Raw genomic sequence first — 18,487 nt, 5'->3', positions numbered from 1 at the left:
ACTGTATTCTCTTCCTGTCTTGACCTCGTCTATGAATTCCTGCCTTGGTCTCCCTCTCGCATTAAGCCTTTACATTTTTCTCTCCAGCAAAGTCGTGAATCATCTTGTATATCCTTCTTTCCGGAATTGTGTTTCTCGCCTATTCGAGGTAATACTTCCTCGTATTCACTCTCTCTGTCCATGGCTTCTTTAACACCCTCCTCCAGCACCAACCTCGAAAGCCCCACGTTTTTTTCTTTTCTGTTGTTCTTAAAGTAAGTTATAGTTTTGAGTGACACATGTCTTGATGTTAACAGACTTCTTTTCTTGAAAAATGCTTCCTTGGCTTGGGCTATTCCGCACTTTATGTTAACTGTACTTCTGCCGTCCGATATTATATAGCTCCGCAGGTATTTGAAAATAGTAACCTGCATTAACTGTTCTCTTTCTAGCCATGCGTGTTTGATCTGTTCTCCATCTCTCGAGCACTTCATGATCTTAGTTTCTTTTCCGTTTCTCTTCATGTTGTAGTTGATCTTAAGGTACAGTACGTCTTGTAGCTCTTCTTCATCATTTTCCAGCACAGCAATGTCATATGCAAAACAGATTGTTGTGTAGTATTCTCCGTTCACCATTATACCGCCCCTGTTGGTTTCTGAGAATCCTTCCATAGCTTCCTTATACTTGCACTTTACTAATTAGTCGTAATGTATTATTTTGAAATCATTCTATGGTTATTCATCTCGTCATTTGTAATTACCTGCGTTCAATAGTTATCTTTGTTCAGAGTAGTATACAACTTGCCTTAAGCTATTGTCTGCACAAAATTGTACTTCTGACAAGTACAAAGAAAAAAATCCGTAAGTTTAAAGTATTTCATTTACATCACTAACCAGGTTAAAGACAAAAACACCTCCATACAGGCCATGAAGGCCCTTGGAGGAGTGGAAGGTAAAGGTTTCCACCATTTTAAACCGCGGCACGTGATGGGGTAGAGTGGTTAGCTCTACGCCCAGCCGCCTTTGCCCCCAGGAATTAACCTGGTACTCATTTTTTGTGTAGGCTGAGTGAACCTCAGGACCATATGCAGCTCCGGAAATGGGAATCTCATTTCTTAAATTTTACGACTTCCTGACGGGGATTCGAACCCACGTCCTTCCGGGCGAACCGAGCACGCCTTTACCGCCTCGGCCAGGCAGCCCCTCACTAACCAGGTTAGGACAATAATAATAATACTACTTTTACGGTTTTCGGAGTCGCCAAGGTGCCGGAATTTTGTCCCGCAAGAGTTATTTTACGTGACAGTAAATCTACCGACACTCGTATTTGAGCACCTTCAAATACCACCGGACTGAGCCAGAATCGAACATGCCAATTGTTCTCTACCATCTGAGCTACAGTACTCAGTCCGGCAGTTTAGGAAAATAATAGAAATGCAATTTTTCTAAGTGCCATTTATTCATATCTGTCAGAGAGAACATAGGAATACTACGTGCTAGACAGTCTACAGTATATGAATGGAAAATAGAAATTAATAGAGACCATAATGCGCTAGTTATTTCCGTCATATTAAGTGGAAGCAATTTCACGGGTCCTGGTCCGTGGAATGACTGAAGCTTGAGCAGAAAGACAATACCAGAGTCTCTCTCTTATGAAATCGACGAGTTGCTTGTTTGTGTTAGTATTCATGTCGGCAACCTCTGACCCTAATACACCAACGCAGCGCTGACCCCGTCCGTGCTCCACACGAGGAGTTGTACCACCCAGTTCCCATATAGGCCTACAGTATGTCTGTATCACAACACGTTCTTTTTTTTTTTCTCATATTAAGAATCTATAAAACTCTACATAGCCAATTACAGATCGGAGGTAACTCGAAGTTACACTCACAAAGTAACTTCTCTATCGGCTATCGCAGGGCTTCGTAAAGAGGTGTTTGGCACATCCTCAGGAGCTCCCGACATAAGACGAGAGAAGAATGGCACCCACCTTACTTGAAAACCAGTTCCTATATTTCTAGACTAAATCAGAGAGAGAGACTTCCTGACATGTTGATGCCTAGCTCAACATTTAGGAACATAGCATCCACCAGGCTACACAGGGTGCAACTAACTAATCCTACTGTAGCATGCTTTCTGTCATGTTTAAAATATCATAAGCACTTCCTAGGTTTAATTAGAGTTTAATTCACATCAGTTTCTTGGCAAGAACGAGTCTGGAAAACTATAGGAAAAACTATTCACACCAAAATAAAGCAAACAGTTAAAAGTACACGATAGTCTGTATTCCCTCGACCCAGTATCTTGTAGTGATGATTTTAGACCGGCTTCTTGGCTGAATGGTCAACTGAAGACCGCGGGTTTGATTTCCGGTCAAGTTGGGGAATTTAATGGCGTTATTTGAATACACTTCTCGTAATCTGCACACAAACCACCACGCTACTAATCACCACAGAAATACGCAATATTGAACACATTCCTCCACACAGGGTTGGTGTCAGGAAGGGCATCCGACTAGGGAAAAACTTTCGATTACCGATCACGATAAATTGGGAAAGAGGCCCGGAGAAAGGATGGAACGAAGAACGAAGTGAGTATTGGCATTCTGTAACTTGTTTGTGGCCTGTTAAGTGGTATGATGATGATGATTTCGTGTTGCCATTGATAACTCGGTGCAGCCCTTGTAAAACAGACCCTCCGTCGAGGGTGGGCGACATCTACCGTGTATGCGAAACTGCGTGTTATTGTGCTGCAGGATAGTGTTGTGTGTAGTGATGAGTTGCAAGGATGTTTGGGACAGCACAAATACCCAGTCATCGAGCAAACCGTTTGAGATTAAAATCCTCGACCCGGCCGAGAATTCAACCCGGTACCCTGTGAACCGATGTCCACTACGCCTACCATTCAGCCAAGAAACCAGGCAAAAGTAAATTCGTGTTGTCGTCCCGAGGTGTTGCAGCTCTTTCCAGGCAATGGAGATGTGCTGCAAGTACCAATTGAACAATGTACCAGCTCTCCTACTACTATGAAATATCTGACACTACCAGGAATCTAACTCGGGTCTGTAGTATGGCAGCTAATGACGCTAACCGTTACGCTGCGGAGGCGGATGGCTAATGATAGAGAAGTGACAATGTCCTGTATTTCTGGTACTAACTACACCGTGTGGTATTACTGTTATGGTTATACAACTTTTATATAGGGCTTTTTTGGTCCTACATAGGACTGAACTTAGAATCTATTGACGAACAATATATTTTCAATTATCTCTGGATATAATTCCGGATATGATTATTGTTTTGTCCAAATAAGTGGACATAGCACCAGAAATGACACAGGCCTAATGGCTGCATATATAGACAAGTTATACCTGCGAACTCTGGTCGCAAGATAAAGAAGTTTCTGCTATAGATGGTCTTAATGGCATTGTATTTATTCCCAAGCATTGAGGTTAGGTCTGAAGAGGATAAACGCGCAGCACATGCTGTAAAAATACACACTACACTCACTGCCAGCTACCACAGAAACACACAATAGACTTGCCGCTAGGAGGGCATTCGGTCTAATATAGGCCGAAGTCCTTATGTGCGACTCCACCACTGACCCCAACTTGGCATATTCGATCCTGGCTCAGTCCGCTGATATCTGAAGATGCTCAAATACGTCACCTGAGCCTCGCGGAGCGACTGCTGCCGCTCATCGAGCGGCAGCTGTGGATTTTATTGAGATCCCCGACCTCATTGGGTCCTTTATCTCAACTTTAACATGGGGCCCTTAGGGCGCAGAATTTTGGTTTAATTTTGGTAAAATTCCAATATTTCGGAGGGTATGGGAAGATGAGTGTGGAGTAATTGAAAGGTGGTGGTGGCTTAGTTTGAGTCTTCGGCAAGGAGGCGGAGGGTGCTAGCGATGAAGGATGCTTCGGGAAGTTCAGTGGTGGGGATGGTTTGTGAGTTTGAGTTTGAGTGGTGTGCTGCAGTGGGGGTGAGGTTTAGAGTTAACAGTGACGGGATTTGTTGCTGTGACTGTTGTGGGGGCCGGAGGTGCTTACTTGCTATATAGTGAGCTTTAATTGCTTTTTTTTTTTTTTGTATGAATGGGCAACTAGGATATGATGCGGCGTGTTGGCCTTTACAGATGGCACATTTGGGTTGATCTGTAGGAACTGGATAGACAGAGTGGTGGTGATGATCACCACATCTGTTGCAACGGGTTTGGTTTGGACATTTTGCTGCTGGATGGTTCAGCTGAAGGCACTTGTAACACATTAATATGATTGATGTTTGCGGGCGAGGGTTGCTTCGATTGGTACGGGTTCGATTCTGGATGGTAGTAGTTTCATTGGTTTTGGGGGAGTGTTTTCAAATACGTCAACCTCATGTCGGTAGATTTATTGGCACTTAAAAGGAATTCCCGCTGGACAAAATCTCGCACTGAATTCTAATGCGAACCATCGGAATTAATCAATTAAGGTTAAAATTCCCGAAGTAGCTGCGAATCGTACACGTGATCCCTTGAAACAAAGGTGAGCATGCTAATAATTTAGCCGTGGAGCCACGCCTTGTTGTAATGATTGTTATTAACAATGTGTTGAACCTTTAAGTTTGTTTACTTTACACAAATACAGTAGAGACAATACGCGACACTGAGCGAGATATCGAGGGACAGCTATTGGAGCTCACTCTAGCGGATAGACCTGAACAGTACTGATTCTCTCATAAGAGCACGTGTATTTTTGTGTGAAGTTTTTGGTGTTATTTATGCGTTTTCAGTGAGTTGACATAATTAAATAGTAGCGTGTGTCATTCCTTGATATCTCCTCTCAACACGAGGGGAAAGGTATGTGCTGTGTTTGACTGCAGTAACTATGAAGTAGAGAAGAATGCGTGGTCTTTCCTTCGCTACCCTCGTGAAAAGAAAATGTAAGTAATATTGTGTTTGCATATATATTCTTCCAGAGACAAAGAGATTGCTATAGTACTTCATAAACTTCTGACCTGTTCGACCCCTATTTTAACTGGCTTAAAATAGAATACGCATATTTTATTGTATAGTGCAGGTGTTGTAGGTGTGATCTGTGGGTTTTGAAATGATTTGGATAAGGTGTACAAGAAAGAAGGGACGTTACGCGTATATAAGAATTATAAGATCTGTTCAGATCATTTCCAGGCCAGCGACTTTAAAAATCCTCGACTATACAGCCAAGGGTATGTTACATTTTTACTCTAATTGTACGTAAATATTCCTCAAAGCATCACTATCGACAACATTTTCATACTTTTCTTTCTTTAATCCTTCTTCTCAGATTAAAGCCGGAATTTTATAGATTTTCTTTCTGTTAGTAGGCTTCATGTTAAGAGGAAAATTGTCCAGCTTTTAAATGTTAATTCATTGCATCATGTGTGTAAGGAGTGTGCCGATATTTTTATTGACAAGTGTCTTAATGTGATGATACAATATTTTCTAAATGAGAAAAAAGACAAATCCAACCGTAAAAGTTCAGGCAGGAATGCTTAAGCTAAAAAGTAATGCATAAATGAAAGATCAAGCCATTTCACAGCGGCCCATTTCATATCTTGTTTATGGGTCTAATTTCAGTCTTTGAATAATAACCTTTTAAATAATTCTTCATTCATTTATCCAGAACTGCTTTAGCAACTTCGAAGTTAATATCTCAATACCACTTTCTTTCTAGACGTAATTTATTTATCCATTTCCTTATATACATTTCCATTGATATTTGAATTTAGCGCGATTTGTTCAGGTCAAATCACTAGGAGCGCCTCCGTCGAATTGTCTCCCATTTTAGCAAGGCGAAATCCGTAAGTGTCGCGTATTGTCTCTACTGTATTTGCTTTACATTCAAAGCAGCTGTAAACTAAAACACGTGAACTTTTATATTAACTGGAACATATGGTGGAAAGACGAGAGTTTGTGGAATATATCCCCTTCCGCAGTATTGTGTAAATTATAGGATATTTTATTTTAGATCATGCAATTTAATATTATAAATGTTTTCAGATGAAGGATAATAGTTTTTCTAAGAAATGAAACTTCCAGTTTTAACGGAGGATAACGCTCTGCAGTGTAGAGTGATGCGATGCCTTCCCGCCTTTTCAATATTCCTTTTCACCTTACATTAGGTTGTTCACGTATTTATGTGAAGAGAAGCAATTCTTGAAACATGTCATTAAATTTCTACAAAATGGTTCATTTTTCACGTTTAAATACTGACTCAGAAAATGAATAAGAATAAGAGTCTTGAGCCAAGAAAGAATGAATGTAACAATTTCACGGATATTGTAGAAAATGAATCTAGATAAGAAGTTGTGCGGAGTCGAAATCTGTCCCCTTATTTCTAAATACTGCACTAAATACTCGTTCATCCCAAGGGGCTGATGCACAAAGCCAGGCCTCTTAAAACAAGAATAGTCGCATCACCATTATAAACATTTTGAAATTCAAGAAAATCATTAGTCTGGGAAAGTAACTACGAACGAGGATTCAGTTCTGTCACTCAAATGTGTATGTACAATCATTTAATTTTCAGTAAAATAATAACAATTGACAATCGAGTACTATCTTTCGAAATAATATATTTTTTATCTGGCAACACTGGATGACAATCTGCCACCCTCCTTTAAACATACCATTCAAATATCAGGCGTTTTGCCATTTTCGCAGCAGGTAAATGATAGGGCTGTGCCTTGTAATTAAATCCACGGTCGCTTCCTTCGTTGTGTTAGAGCGATGTTAAATCACTAGAAAAACAATTTTGCTTTACGTCCCACTGACACTGATAGGTCTCATGGCTCTAGGAAAACAAAAAAGACAACAAAAAACAACGGGTATTTACACTGCTCCTCGTTATTCCGGGTGTGTCACAAACCTGTACGTGACTTGTCAACGTCGCTCGGTATGGTGCTGGTTCCGTGTGTCATTCCTTGCAAGGTGTTCCGATCCTCATTAGGGGTTGCTAAGATTATTCTTCTGGTGCCGTCTCCGCACAGAAGGTGGGATTCAGTTTTCGTATTTATTACTTTCAATATAAGAGTTGCCGTATCGTGGATATCGAACCACTGACTACGATAATCTTTTCCACCCATGTCCTGGTTTCCTTTGCTTGTGCTAACTTGTGTCAGTCAGGCTGCATTTGTCATCATGGAAGTATATTTGGCTAAGATGAGGTCTTCCACTGTGCACAGACCGGGCGAGTTGGCCGTGCGCGTAGAGGCGCGCGGCTGTGAGCTTGCATCCGGGAGATAGTAGGTTCGAATCCCACTATGGCAGCGCTGTAGATGGTTTTCCGTGGTTTCCCATTTTCACACCAGGCAAATGCTGGGGTTGTACCTTAATTAATGCCACGGCCGCTTCCTTCCCACTCCTAGCCCTTTCCTGTCCCATCGTCGCCATAAGACCTATCTGTGTATGACAAGGGAGGAGAGCTTCAAGTAAGTAACATTTTTGCCCGAGTTTCAGATGGACTTCCCAGAGTCAGACATGAACGATAGGCTGCAGGTCTGGATTGCCACTGCTGCGTTGTTTTATTTCTCAAGGTCTGGCAGTCATTTGTATTATTGCTGATGTTTTTATGAAAATATGCAGAGTAAAAATCATTAATTTCAGTACTAAATTATGTGTTCTACATTTTCCTCATTATTTTTTCAATGAAAGACCCCCCCCCCGGGCAATTTTAGTGGGGGAGAGCCTTCGAGATAAAATCGTCGGTGGTGGGGAATCCCTCCCTCCCTCCCCTCCTCCCGCCCCGCGATTTCGCACCCTGTGCAGGCCTGTAATCCCATTGCACCCATACTGTCAGCGTTCGCCACATTAATGTTCTAGAGAGCATGGCAATCAAAATATTCAAAAGGGTGCCTTTGAGTTCTGGGAATATCGAATGCTTTGGTTCAATTCTACGAGGGCTGATCAACAAAGACTGAGACTGATTATCTTTCCACAGATGTTTATTACTCCATTTCATTGTTTACATGATTTTTTTCAAAGTAGTCCTCTCCTAGCGTCTCTCCCAGTCCTTGAACACAAGCTGCAGATCATTCTATGTCAGGTCCTTGAGAATCGCCTCACTTTTCTAGTGAACTGCTTCAGAGTTCTCAAATCCCTTTAATGGTGGGAATTTAAAAAAAATCACTTGGGTATAAGATCAGGGCTATAAGGTGAATGCGGTACACAGGTAATGTTGAATCGAGCCAGGAACTGCATGCCTTGATTTGCGACGTGAAGCAGTGCATTGTCATGGTGAGGTCGCCACCCAGTCCGAGAAAGCTCTGGTCGTTTCTTTGCAATGCACTTCCTCAGTGTAGCCAATACTGACGTGCTGTATGCTGCTGTATCAGTACTGCTCCTCTCGCGTCACGTCCATTGTATGGTATGCGAAATGCACGTAGCGTCTACACAATAGAGCATTACTACCTACCTACCGATACGAGAGTACTGACGCCTACCGACATGATACCTAAATTCCCGCTCTTTTCAAATATTTATGATACAGATAGGAAACTATCGCGGAAGCTGCAGGAAAAATCAGTCTCAGTCTTTGTTGATCAGCCCACGTACTTTGTGTTCATGTTTCCTATTACATGATTACATTATTTACATTCTGGTGAAGCAGTCTTGTAGTGAAGTAACCTTCGTGGACTTCAAGAAGGCGTACGACTCCATAGACAGGCAGGCAGGAGGATCCTGAAGAACAGAACACTAGATGGCACCACACGACTACTGATAAATGAGATGCTGGAAGACACAAAGGCAAGGGTTAGATTCAGGACTGCACTATCAGAAGAGTTTAAGATCAATACCGGGGTCAAATAGGGAAACGGACTGTCACCGTTGTTATTCAACATAGTACTGGACGAAGTATGTAACAGGGGAGGGCAACAAACGATAAAATAGGGATACCAACGATACACGTAACGGACAAGGACATATGGACTGCCTAGTAGAGCTGAGCAAAATTGCGCGTAGACTCGCTCAAACTCATTTACAAGAGATGGATCCCGCTCAGTCTACACTCCTTCAGAACTTCCTCCTCGAGCACTCTATTCAGTGAGTGTTTGGAAGGACCAGACTCGAAGAGGAGCTCAACTTCACCGAACAAATGACTCTACCGAACTGTACATGCTGTCTGATCCCAGTAAAAAAAAACTAGTCTGGACAGACCAAGCAGCTCGGAAAATGGGAAGCTCAAGTGACTCACTCATTGGTGCACTGTTGCCACACGCATTGGTTCTCCGAACATGTTTCTTGTACACGCATGCACAGAAATGGTGTCGCGACATAAACAATCAACACTGCCCCAATCCAGTACTAAAAAAGAAGGGGTGGAAGTGTTAAAGGCCGCTCCAGTACCGAAAAGGAGGGGAAAGGAGTGAACGGCTAGTGTTGAAGACATAGGCGTAGTGAGTGTGTTGCTATACATCCACCACGGTGCCCATTTCAATCACAATAGTCTTGTAGCGGGCTGTCTACATGCAGCAATGCGTTAAGCGAGGAGGTTGGGGGGACGCCATGCTTTGTTTATATCGATACACCATTTATATGCACGCGTGTACACCCACTGCGTATAACACTCGTAACGCACACGCGTGAAGCACAAACATGGAACAACTTGCAGTTTGATCACCCACTGAATAATTGAACAATTTAGTGGTCTATTGCCTAGCCTCTTCGGATGAAATATCCATGGTAAGTGAGACGGAAGAAGACGTAAAGAAACCACACGACAACATGAGTAAGAGCCAGAAGGGTAGGACTACGGATTGCCTACCACAAGACAAAGGCACTGAATACTGCCGGGGACTGGAAAGCACCAGAAGACTTCGTGCAGTAGTTTATGTACCTTGGAGAATGTGTAACATGAAGGAACAGGAGCAGCGATGGGATAAAAGAGAGGCTGAGAAAAAAGATGAGGACGACCCGCTTTGCGACCATAGAAGCGTACAATAAAATAAACACATTAACGGACGCGAATATCAGATATTATAAGGCAAAAGTGTGGAACGCGGTACTACATGCGACCGATACGATTACGCCACTTAGGCATGGGGCGGAACAACTGGGGAAAGGAGAGGGAGAAATCCTGAGGAAGATATTGGGACCACCATTGGGAGGCGAAATATAATAACTAAGGTGAGGGGACGAATTATACCGAAACATGAGGACGACCTCAGAAGAAAAAAGACTAAACGCGTAAGATTTGCTGGACGTGTGATTAGGACGGGCATGGATAAAATGACCAGAAGATTATGGAAGGCAACGAGCAGGATGAGGGTAAAGACTTGAACCAAGTGGGCTGTTGAACTTCGGAAAGAATGGACAACGATGGGGATCGAGGTGTAAGGAACGGATGATTGGAGACATAAATATACGCCAACTAATATGCTGGAACTCAGCGACAGAGAAAGATTCAGGGACAGGTTATAGAAGCACCAATGGGCAAGACAAGAGGAAAGGATACTGAAAATCTCGGCTGAAGAACGGGAGAGCACGAGAGAGACGATGATGAGGTCCTGAGAGGAGAAGGAAGAATCCCAAACCATTACAGAGCTACCTGTGGTGGTGCTTCAGAGGCCGAAACTAAAGAAAAGAAGAATCACACAACTCTTTGTATTCCAATTAAAATATATTTCTCGCTCATATCTTCAACATTCCCAATATTTTTGCAACGGAAGATTAAAAAGAACTTTTGTTGTTGATACATGTCTCACAGTTTTCTGAACACGTATGATTACATCATGGTGCTGTGCTTCATGAGCGAATGGTCCATAGACCGTGCTGTGTGTTTCTTACGAGAAGGTAATTAGAGACGTTGTGTAGAATATAGACCATAATATTGCATCATGCCTTATGCTTATGACTCTCATTAGGACACGCTATGACTAATGAAGTTTTCCTCTTCAGCATGTAACGAGAAGCCGTTAATGGGGAACTGTGCCAGGACTCTTTCGTTTATAAGTAAATATTCACGCTTTTAAATAATATTTTTCGCTGTGCAAAAGGAGTCTCAGTTATGTTTATCTTTGATACCTTATGAAGGAAAGTAATTAAGAAATGGCATTGTTTCTAGTAATAGGTTGTGTTACAGTTCATTGGGGACATCACTTGAAATATCATGGTCATTAGTATTATAGGTATTATAATGAAACTACAAACATGTATCCTTCAAAGAATCATTTGTTCATTATAGCATCCAGTCATAATAATTACCGTAAATTCATTCTTCATAGATTACGGTGTAGGAATTTACATCGAAGGCGTTTTGGCAGCGGTTGCAATTACCATGACAGAAGGAATTTGAACATGGAAGTCGCTGGATATCGAGGTACTCTAAGTAGTTCATAGAATGTTCCTACTGGCAAGTGACAATGAATGATTACGTGTTTGTCAAATGATGTAAAATCCAGCGGACTTTTGTAAAGGAATCCGCTCGTTATTCTTGAATTCGATCACATCGAAGTATTAGTTGATACTGTAATCATATTACGCTTGTATTGCTTTTCAACTCAGCTTAGATTTATCTTAGATAATGATTAAGAATTTAGTTTTGTCGATGTTGCTAGGAAGTAAGTAATTTAGTTCTTATATTTGCGTGAATAACTTAAACAGTATAACTTGCACACAAACAGTTTAAATATGAGATAACGTTATTTTACTGCACTACAACCTGTTATAAATATAACCACGAATTTAAACGCAAAATTCAGATTTACCAGGTGTATCCATAAGATTTTTTCGGTTTTTGTGGTAAAGAAAAGACGTAATTTTCATGGGAAATTCATTTTTTTGTTTATTCGAAGTATTGGCCATAGGCTTCTACACACTTTGCCGATCTTTCAGGTAAGTTATGAATACCATGCAAGAAAAACTGCTCGTCTGTCGCGGCAAACCATTCGTCGAGCCATTTTCCAACTTCCTCGAATTTGCTGAAGTGCTGCTCTGCGAGCGCGTGCCCCATTGATGCGAAGAGGTGGTAGATGACGCCAGGTTGGGAGAGTACGGCGAGTCCGATCCAAGCGATTTCAAGGTGTCTTTCACAGATTGTGAGAGACGGCGCATTGTCGTGTAACAAAATCACTTTGCCATGTCTTCTGGCCTATTCCGGTCGTCTTTCAATCAACGCGTAATCTAAATTAATCATCTGTTGGCGATAGCGTTGTGCTTTAACGGTTTTGCTGGGCTTCAATAGTTTATAATACAAAATGCCACTCTGGTCCCACCAGACACAAAGCATGGTCTTCTTAGCGAAATCACCACGCTTAAATTGTCGAAAATATGTCTCACGTGTTCTAATCGATGGAGCGTGTTCACCATTTATGTTTCTACCAGCAAACGATGACTTTCCATAGCCTTTTTCTTTTGATTAAATAAGAAAAGCAATGCGTGCCGCAAATATTCTTTTTCAGGCACAACCGTCGACGTGATCACCGAACGATACAACACAGACGTTAGAGTTTGGCGGACTCAACTTGTGTGTGTTGGTAGGTTAATGCCAGAAGAACAAACTGACGTATGTGTCAAATTCATACGCTGCGTACTGTTCGCTGGCGCCATCTCTTAGTGAAACCGGAAAAGACTTGTGCATACACCTGGTATTAATAATTAACACATTTCCTTCACATCTTTTCCTGTAGAAGGAGGATGGAATTTGCATTCAAGAAGCACTGCACAATCCTAATTTCAGTGTGCAATGGAAATTCGTGAATAGAAGGAAATCTTTGAAATATGGCAGTGCCATATGTTTTAGAAACTGACAATTTCGATCACCGTAAACCATTCTTTTCACTCTTTGAAGAACGTTCCACCACCATAAGCCTAAAACAATTCGCACGTAACAGATTTCTGAACACCTGTTATTTATTACAGAAGAATATGCCAATTCTACAGTTCAGTATTCGAGGTTCCCCCGAGAAGATGATATTTGGGAAATTATAACGTTGATCGTTGGAAGCGAAGTAGTTCATATATACAAGTATTCCTTCGGCGAATCTGCCCGACTGCGAAATTTCAAAATAATTGATTAGAAAGCTAAACTGCGAATAGGTACGAGAATTTTTCCTTACATTATCTAGTTTCTAAAGTTTACGATTCATCTTTAAAAACTCAACCTTCATTGCCATTGCATGTCGCATCTGTCATGAAAGAGTGGCACGCTGCTTGTATGAAAGCATCTGGATAGGTCATCTCGTTGTATTTCCTGTAAAACAACCACCATCAAACTCTAGCTTCATGGTAGAGCTCTCAACTCGGAGTCCCTGGTTCGATTCCCGACTGGATCGCGGGATTTTAATCTTAAACGGAAAATTCCCCTGGCTCGGGAACTGTGTGAGTGTGTGTTTGTACTGTCTCCAACATTCCTACAACACACGATACTATCCTCCACCACAGTAACTCGCAGTTACTCATACTTGTAAGCGGCAGGCGCTTCCTCACATCGTAAGACGGTCTGTCTTATAAGAGTACACCCTATACGACATCTTCCCACTCCCCAAACTTGACACCTACGTCTCCCTTCTCTTCCAGAGATTCCTCGACAAGGCCGCAGATCCCAACAACCCTGTCACATCCCAGTTCCTACAATCAACCCTACGATCCCCCCATACATACCCTGTCCCCACTTCGCTATCACCGTATCCTCACCGAACCCACAGACCGGCCACCTCCACAAGAACAGGCTGCACTGGGATAAACCTTATCCCAAATCCCCCCTCCCCTCAAGTACACCCTTCCCAGCAATGGTCATCAGTGGATAACAGTTATGTGCTCAGACAACCTGTTGGCTCTCCTCACACCATCTGTAATTCATTCTCAGTTCATCTATCATTGCATGTATATATGTATGGTATGTATAATTACATCCCAATCAGAAGTAGTTTGTAAGTCAGTATTCACGTAAATTCTATCCAGCTATTCATTGCACATATCCTTGTTCCAACTCATTCGGTGTTTCTAGCATTGTAATATTTCTCAAAATTCAGATGCAACTTTTTTTTTTTTTTGCTAGTGGCTTTACGTCGCACCGACACAGAGATAGGTCTTATGGCGATGATTGGATAGGAAAGGAATAGGAATTGGAAGGAAGCGGCCGTGGCCTTAATTAAAGTACAGCCCCAACATTTATCTGGTGTGAAACAACTCTTGTTCTATGTTCCAATAGCATACATATTGTCAAAAAAATAATCCACTTCACACCCATATCTGTAATAGTGTACTCAAATTCAGATGTCACTAGTAATATGTCCTATCGTGTGCGTGTATATATATATATATGTGTGTGTGTGTGTGTGTGTGTGTGTGTGTGTGTGTGTGTGTGTGTGTGTGTGTAAAAAGAAAGAAAATATGATCCCTTACCACCAATAGTCAGCAAACAAATAAATAAAATATACCTTAATACCATGCCCCCTTACCTACAAAACGGATTACAACTACCTCTAAGATATTACCATACCATTTCACCTCCCTCACTTATAATTCTCACCTCCTTTAACATGCCCACTCTACCGGCCAGAGTGTGTGTGTTGCCCTCTGGGTGGCCCGCCTCACCCCTTCCACGTGAGGAATGAAAACAGTCAAAAATAAAATTTAAAAAAAGTAGGTATACACGTTGTAATAATAATAATAATAATAATAATAATAATAATAATAATAATAATAATAATAATAATAATAATAATAATAATTGTGGATTCAGAAGGTGTATCGTAAATTGCAGTTTGTAATCGTTTGTAAAATGACAGTCCGTTGTATTATTCTCATCAGTAACTTTGAAATAGAACCTTCAAACAGTTGTATTTTGGGAACGGCTAGGATGTGACATGCGTTTGTGAATTTTTTCTCTTGAAGTCATCGACTCATCACTTCCCTGGTTAGAGGATGGTTGCCTTGTACTTCCTCTTAAAACAAGTCACCACCACCATTTCAACTCTCAGATTATTGTCAAATCGTACAAAAACACTTGTATTCACGTTGGTTTATCTACTCGCTACGGTTTTAGGAATCCTGAATTTACAGGTTTCAGCCGTATTAGATAAATAATCTTTGTTGCCGGGCTATGTAGCTCATACGGTAGAGTGCTGGCCTTCTGAGACCAACTTGGCAGGTTCGATCCTGGCTCAGTCCGGTGGTATTTGAAGGTGCTCAAATACGTCAGCCTCGTGTCGACAGATTTAGTGGCTCCGAAAAGAACTACAGGAAAAATTCCGGCACCTCGGGGCCTCTGAAAGCCGCAAAAGTAGTTATTGGGACGTAAAAAATATAATTATTATTTTATTACAAGTGGAATAACGTGGGAGATGGTTTGGGGGTGTCAGGAAATCACCCTGCCGTGCTAACAGAATGACGAATTGCAGCAGTACACAGCCCACCCAAATATCTACCGTTGTATAATAATAATAATAATAATAATAATAATAATACAGGAAACGTAATAGAAACCATAAGAAAAGAGATTGCAATTTTTTTGGATATATTTACAGAATGGATGATTCCAGATTAACAAAAAGGATTTTCAAGTACCTTTGGGACAAAAAAGGCAACAACTAGCTGGATTCAAGAAGTAAAGGAAACTTTAGAAAGAAATAATACAAGAGAAGAAGAAACTATGGACAGAGAGATATTTAGAAAGAGGGTAGTAAGTACGGAAAGATTGGACAAGAAACCTGGTGCGAAGTGGTCCGAGGACAGAAAGAAACAGCATAGTGAAAGGATGAAAGAATATTGGAAGGAACGGAAGAGAAAATAACAAAGTATGAAGAACTGAATTGAATTGGCGCGTGGTCCTTAGCAGGCCTCGTCGGAAAGAAGAAGAAGAAGAAGAATAATAATACACGTATGGCATTCGCTACCGAGCGCAGGCATTTTGATTTGACGCCACCTTGGCTCTTGCGTGTCAATTTCGGCGTTTCGTTTTACTCTACCATGTGGCATAGGAACAGGTCTCAGTTGGGTGATTTCTGGGCAAGTTTTAATTAATTTTTTCGGGTAAACACCAAATGTGTCACCAGATATCTTTCGCGTGTCGACGTACTACATGGACCGGGAGAGTTGGCCGTGCGGTTAGGGTAACGCAGCTGTGAACTTGCATTCGAGAGATAGTGGGTTCGAGCTCCACTGTCAGCAGCTCCGAAGATGGTTTTCTATAACCACTACATCCGACAGTTCTCTAATCTGTTTATCATATTCATGCCTTGGTCTGCTCTGCTATTCTTACCACCTACACTTCCATAAAAATATATTTGAAAAAGTTCTGGATGACTAAGATGTGTTCTATAACTTCTGCTGAAATTTCACCAAATCGTTCTCCTTTCTGCAACTGGAATCAGTATCTTTTCATTCGTGATCTGATCTACCCATTTATTGAACATTACAGGCTGTTCGCCCAGATACATGTTCACAATGCCAGATTACATAAAACAGAAAGAACCATTACAACCAAGGAAACTGAACCATTATAAAACAGAACTAAAAACACACCAGCTGAATCAACTAAGCGCCCCTTACATGGGCGGATGACCAGTTCAGATATAAGGGCCAACCCTATAATCTAACAGCTACCTTGGTGGCCCCCCACACGGGCGGGATACCAGTCTCCATGCAAGGCACCACCCCTAAACCAAATCTACTAAGCTGCCACTAACATGGGCGGATGGCCAGTCCACATGTTAGGGCACCCCTACATATAAATTAACCCTATAATGCTAAAATTAGCTTGTTGGCCCCCTACACCGGCGAGAAAGCAGTCCACGTGCAGGGCGCCCTTCCTGCAACTACTGTCCGGCCGTGTCATCCCCCCAATCTACCCATTTCACCTTCAGCATTCTTGTACAACTCCACAGTTCAATAACCTATTATCCTCTTTATTTATTTATTTATTTATTTATTTATTTATTTATTTATTTATTTATTTATTTATTTATTTCTGAGCTAGTTATTTTCCAAGTTTCACTTCCATACAGTGCTACGCTGCCGACGAAAGTCTTCAAAAATATCTTTCTAATTTGTTTATAATTTTTGAAACGAAGACATTTATTTTCCTATGAAAGGACATCCTTGCTTGTGCTAATCTGCAAATTATCTCCTCCCTTCTTCCGCAATTATTGTTAGTTATTCTGCTACTCGAGTAACTATTCACCTGCTTTCTTTAAGACTTCATTTCCTAATCTGATATTTCCTATATCAGCTGATTTTCTTCGACTGCATTCTATTACTTTTGTTTTGTATTTATCTATTTTTTCATATTGTACTACTCCTACAAGACTGTGTCCATACCGCTCAGCAATTTATCCAAACCTCCAGACTCAGATAAAATAATGTCAAGTGAGGTTCGAACCCACTATTTCCTGGATGCAATCTCACAGCTGCGCGCCCTTAACCGCACGGCCAACTCGCCCGGTATGTTTCATTTTGTTGTGATGATGTGTAGAATACGGTGCCGAACTGAACATTTTCTCACTGGCAGGTTTGATTGGAACCCAGATATCATTACGAGAGGTCTCTCTGGTTTATGAACTGTACTGCAGTAAATTTTGCGGATTTTCTCACTCCCTTGTCGTTTATTTGGAGTTGTCCTCACTAGGTGTCTGATTGAGAACGCCGTCCGCTGCTGAAGGTCTTTTCTAGGACCGTCTGCGTCTTCTAATCTGAAATCTCATATTTTGTACACCACAAACTACCTATCCGAACCGTAGATTCACTGACAGCCCTGTCATTGTAACTCGAAATTAATATTTATAACGGCGCTCCTCCCTTTCTTTAGTTTGTGGAGAAGTAGCATCACGTTATCAGGCATTGATAATGGATTTTTCACTCATTCAATTTCCATATTCATTAAGAACACACAGCTTCTTTTCAAATTGACAGAACTTCACAGAGATGTGGGGTTAAATATCACCGTGGTAGTTGTTACATCATCCCCTGTGTAATCGGGTTGTTTAGTCACACTTAATAAGCGTTCATTGTCAAATGTTTCTAAAATTTGGCTATGCGTGATGGTTGAAACTAGTGCTCGTTGAGATGTAACATCTCAGGAAAATCTTTTAAATGAGGACTAACTTGAAACATCGAACTTAGGCTGTTGGCATGGGTAGCTGGTCACATATATTATACTCCTTGCTTCTAGCTGAAATTAGTCCTTCCTGTTCTGTTTAAGTAATGAGTGATTATTCGTGTTTGTACTTACTTAATCTGTTTACATCCAGGGTTGGTTTTTCCTTTGGACTCAGCGAGGGATACCACCTCTTCCGCCTCAAGGGCAGTGTCCTGGAGCTTCAGACCTTGGGTCGGGGAATACAACTGGGGAGGAGGATCAGTACTTCGCCCAGGCGTCCTTACCTGCTATGCTGAACAGGGGCCGTGGTGGGGGATGGGAATATTGGAAGGGATAGACAAGGAAGAGCGAAGGAAGCGGCCCTGGCCCTTAAAGTTAGGTACCATCCCGGCATTTGCCTGGAGGAGAAGTGGGAAACCACGGAAAACCACTTCCAGGATGGCTGAGGTGG

At 41.6% G+C, this 18,487-nt stretch overlaps 1 protein-coding gene across 6 annotated transcripts in view; it reads left to right on the top strand.

Annotated features, from left to right (window-relative positions):
• ftz-f1 (ftz transcription factor 1) overlaps positions 1-18,487 on the top strand; it is a 751,575-nt gene that overhangs the window by 456,171 nt on the left and 276,917 nt on the right. The window lies entirely within an intron of this gene.

Source organism: Anabrus simplex, chromosome 5 (genome assembly GCF_040414725.1).
Source record: "Anabrus simplex isolate iqAnaSimp1 chromosome 5, ASM4041472v1, whole genome shotgun sequence".
NCBI classification, from domain to species: domain Eukaryota; kingdom Metazoa; phylum Arthropoda; class Insecta; order Orthoptera; family Tettigoniidae; genus Anabrus; species Anabrus simplex.
This window is presented reverse-complemented; position numbering and strand designations above follow the sequence as displayed.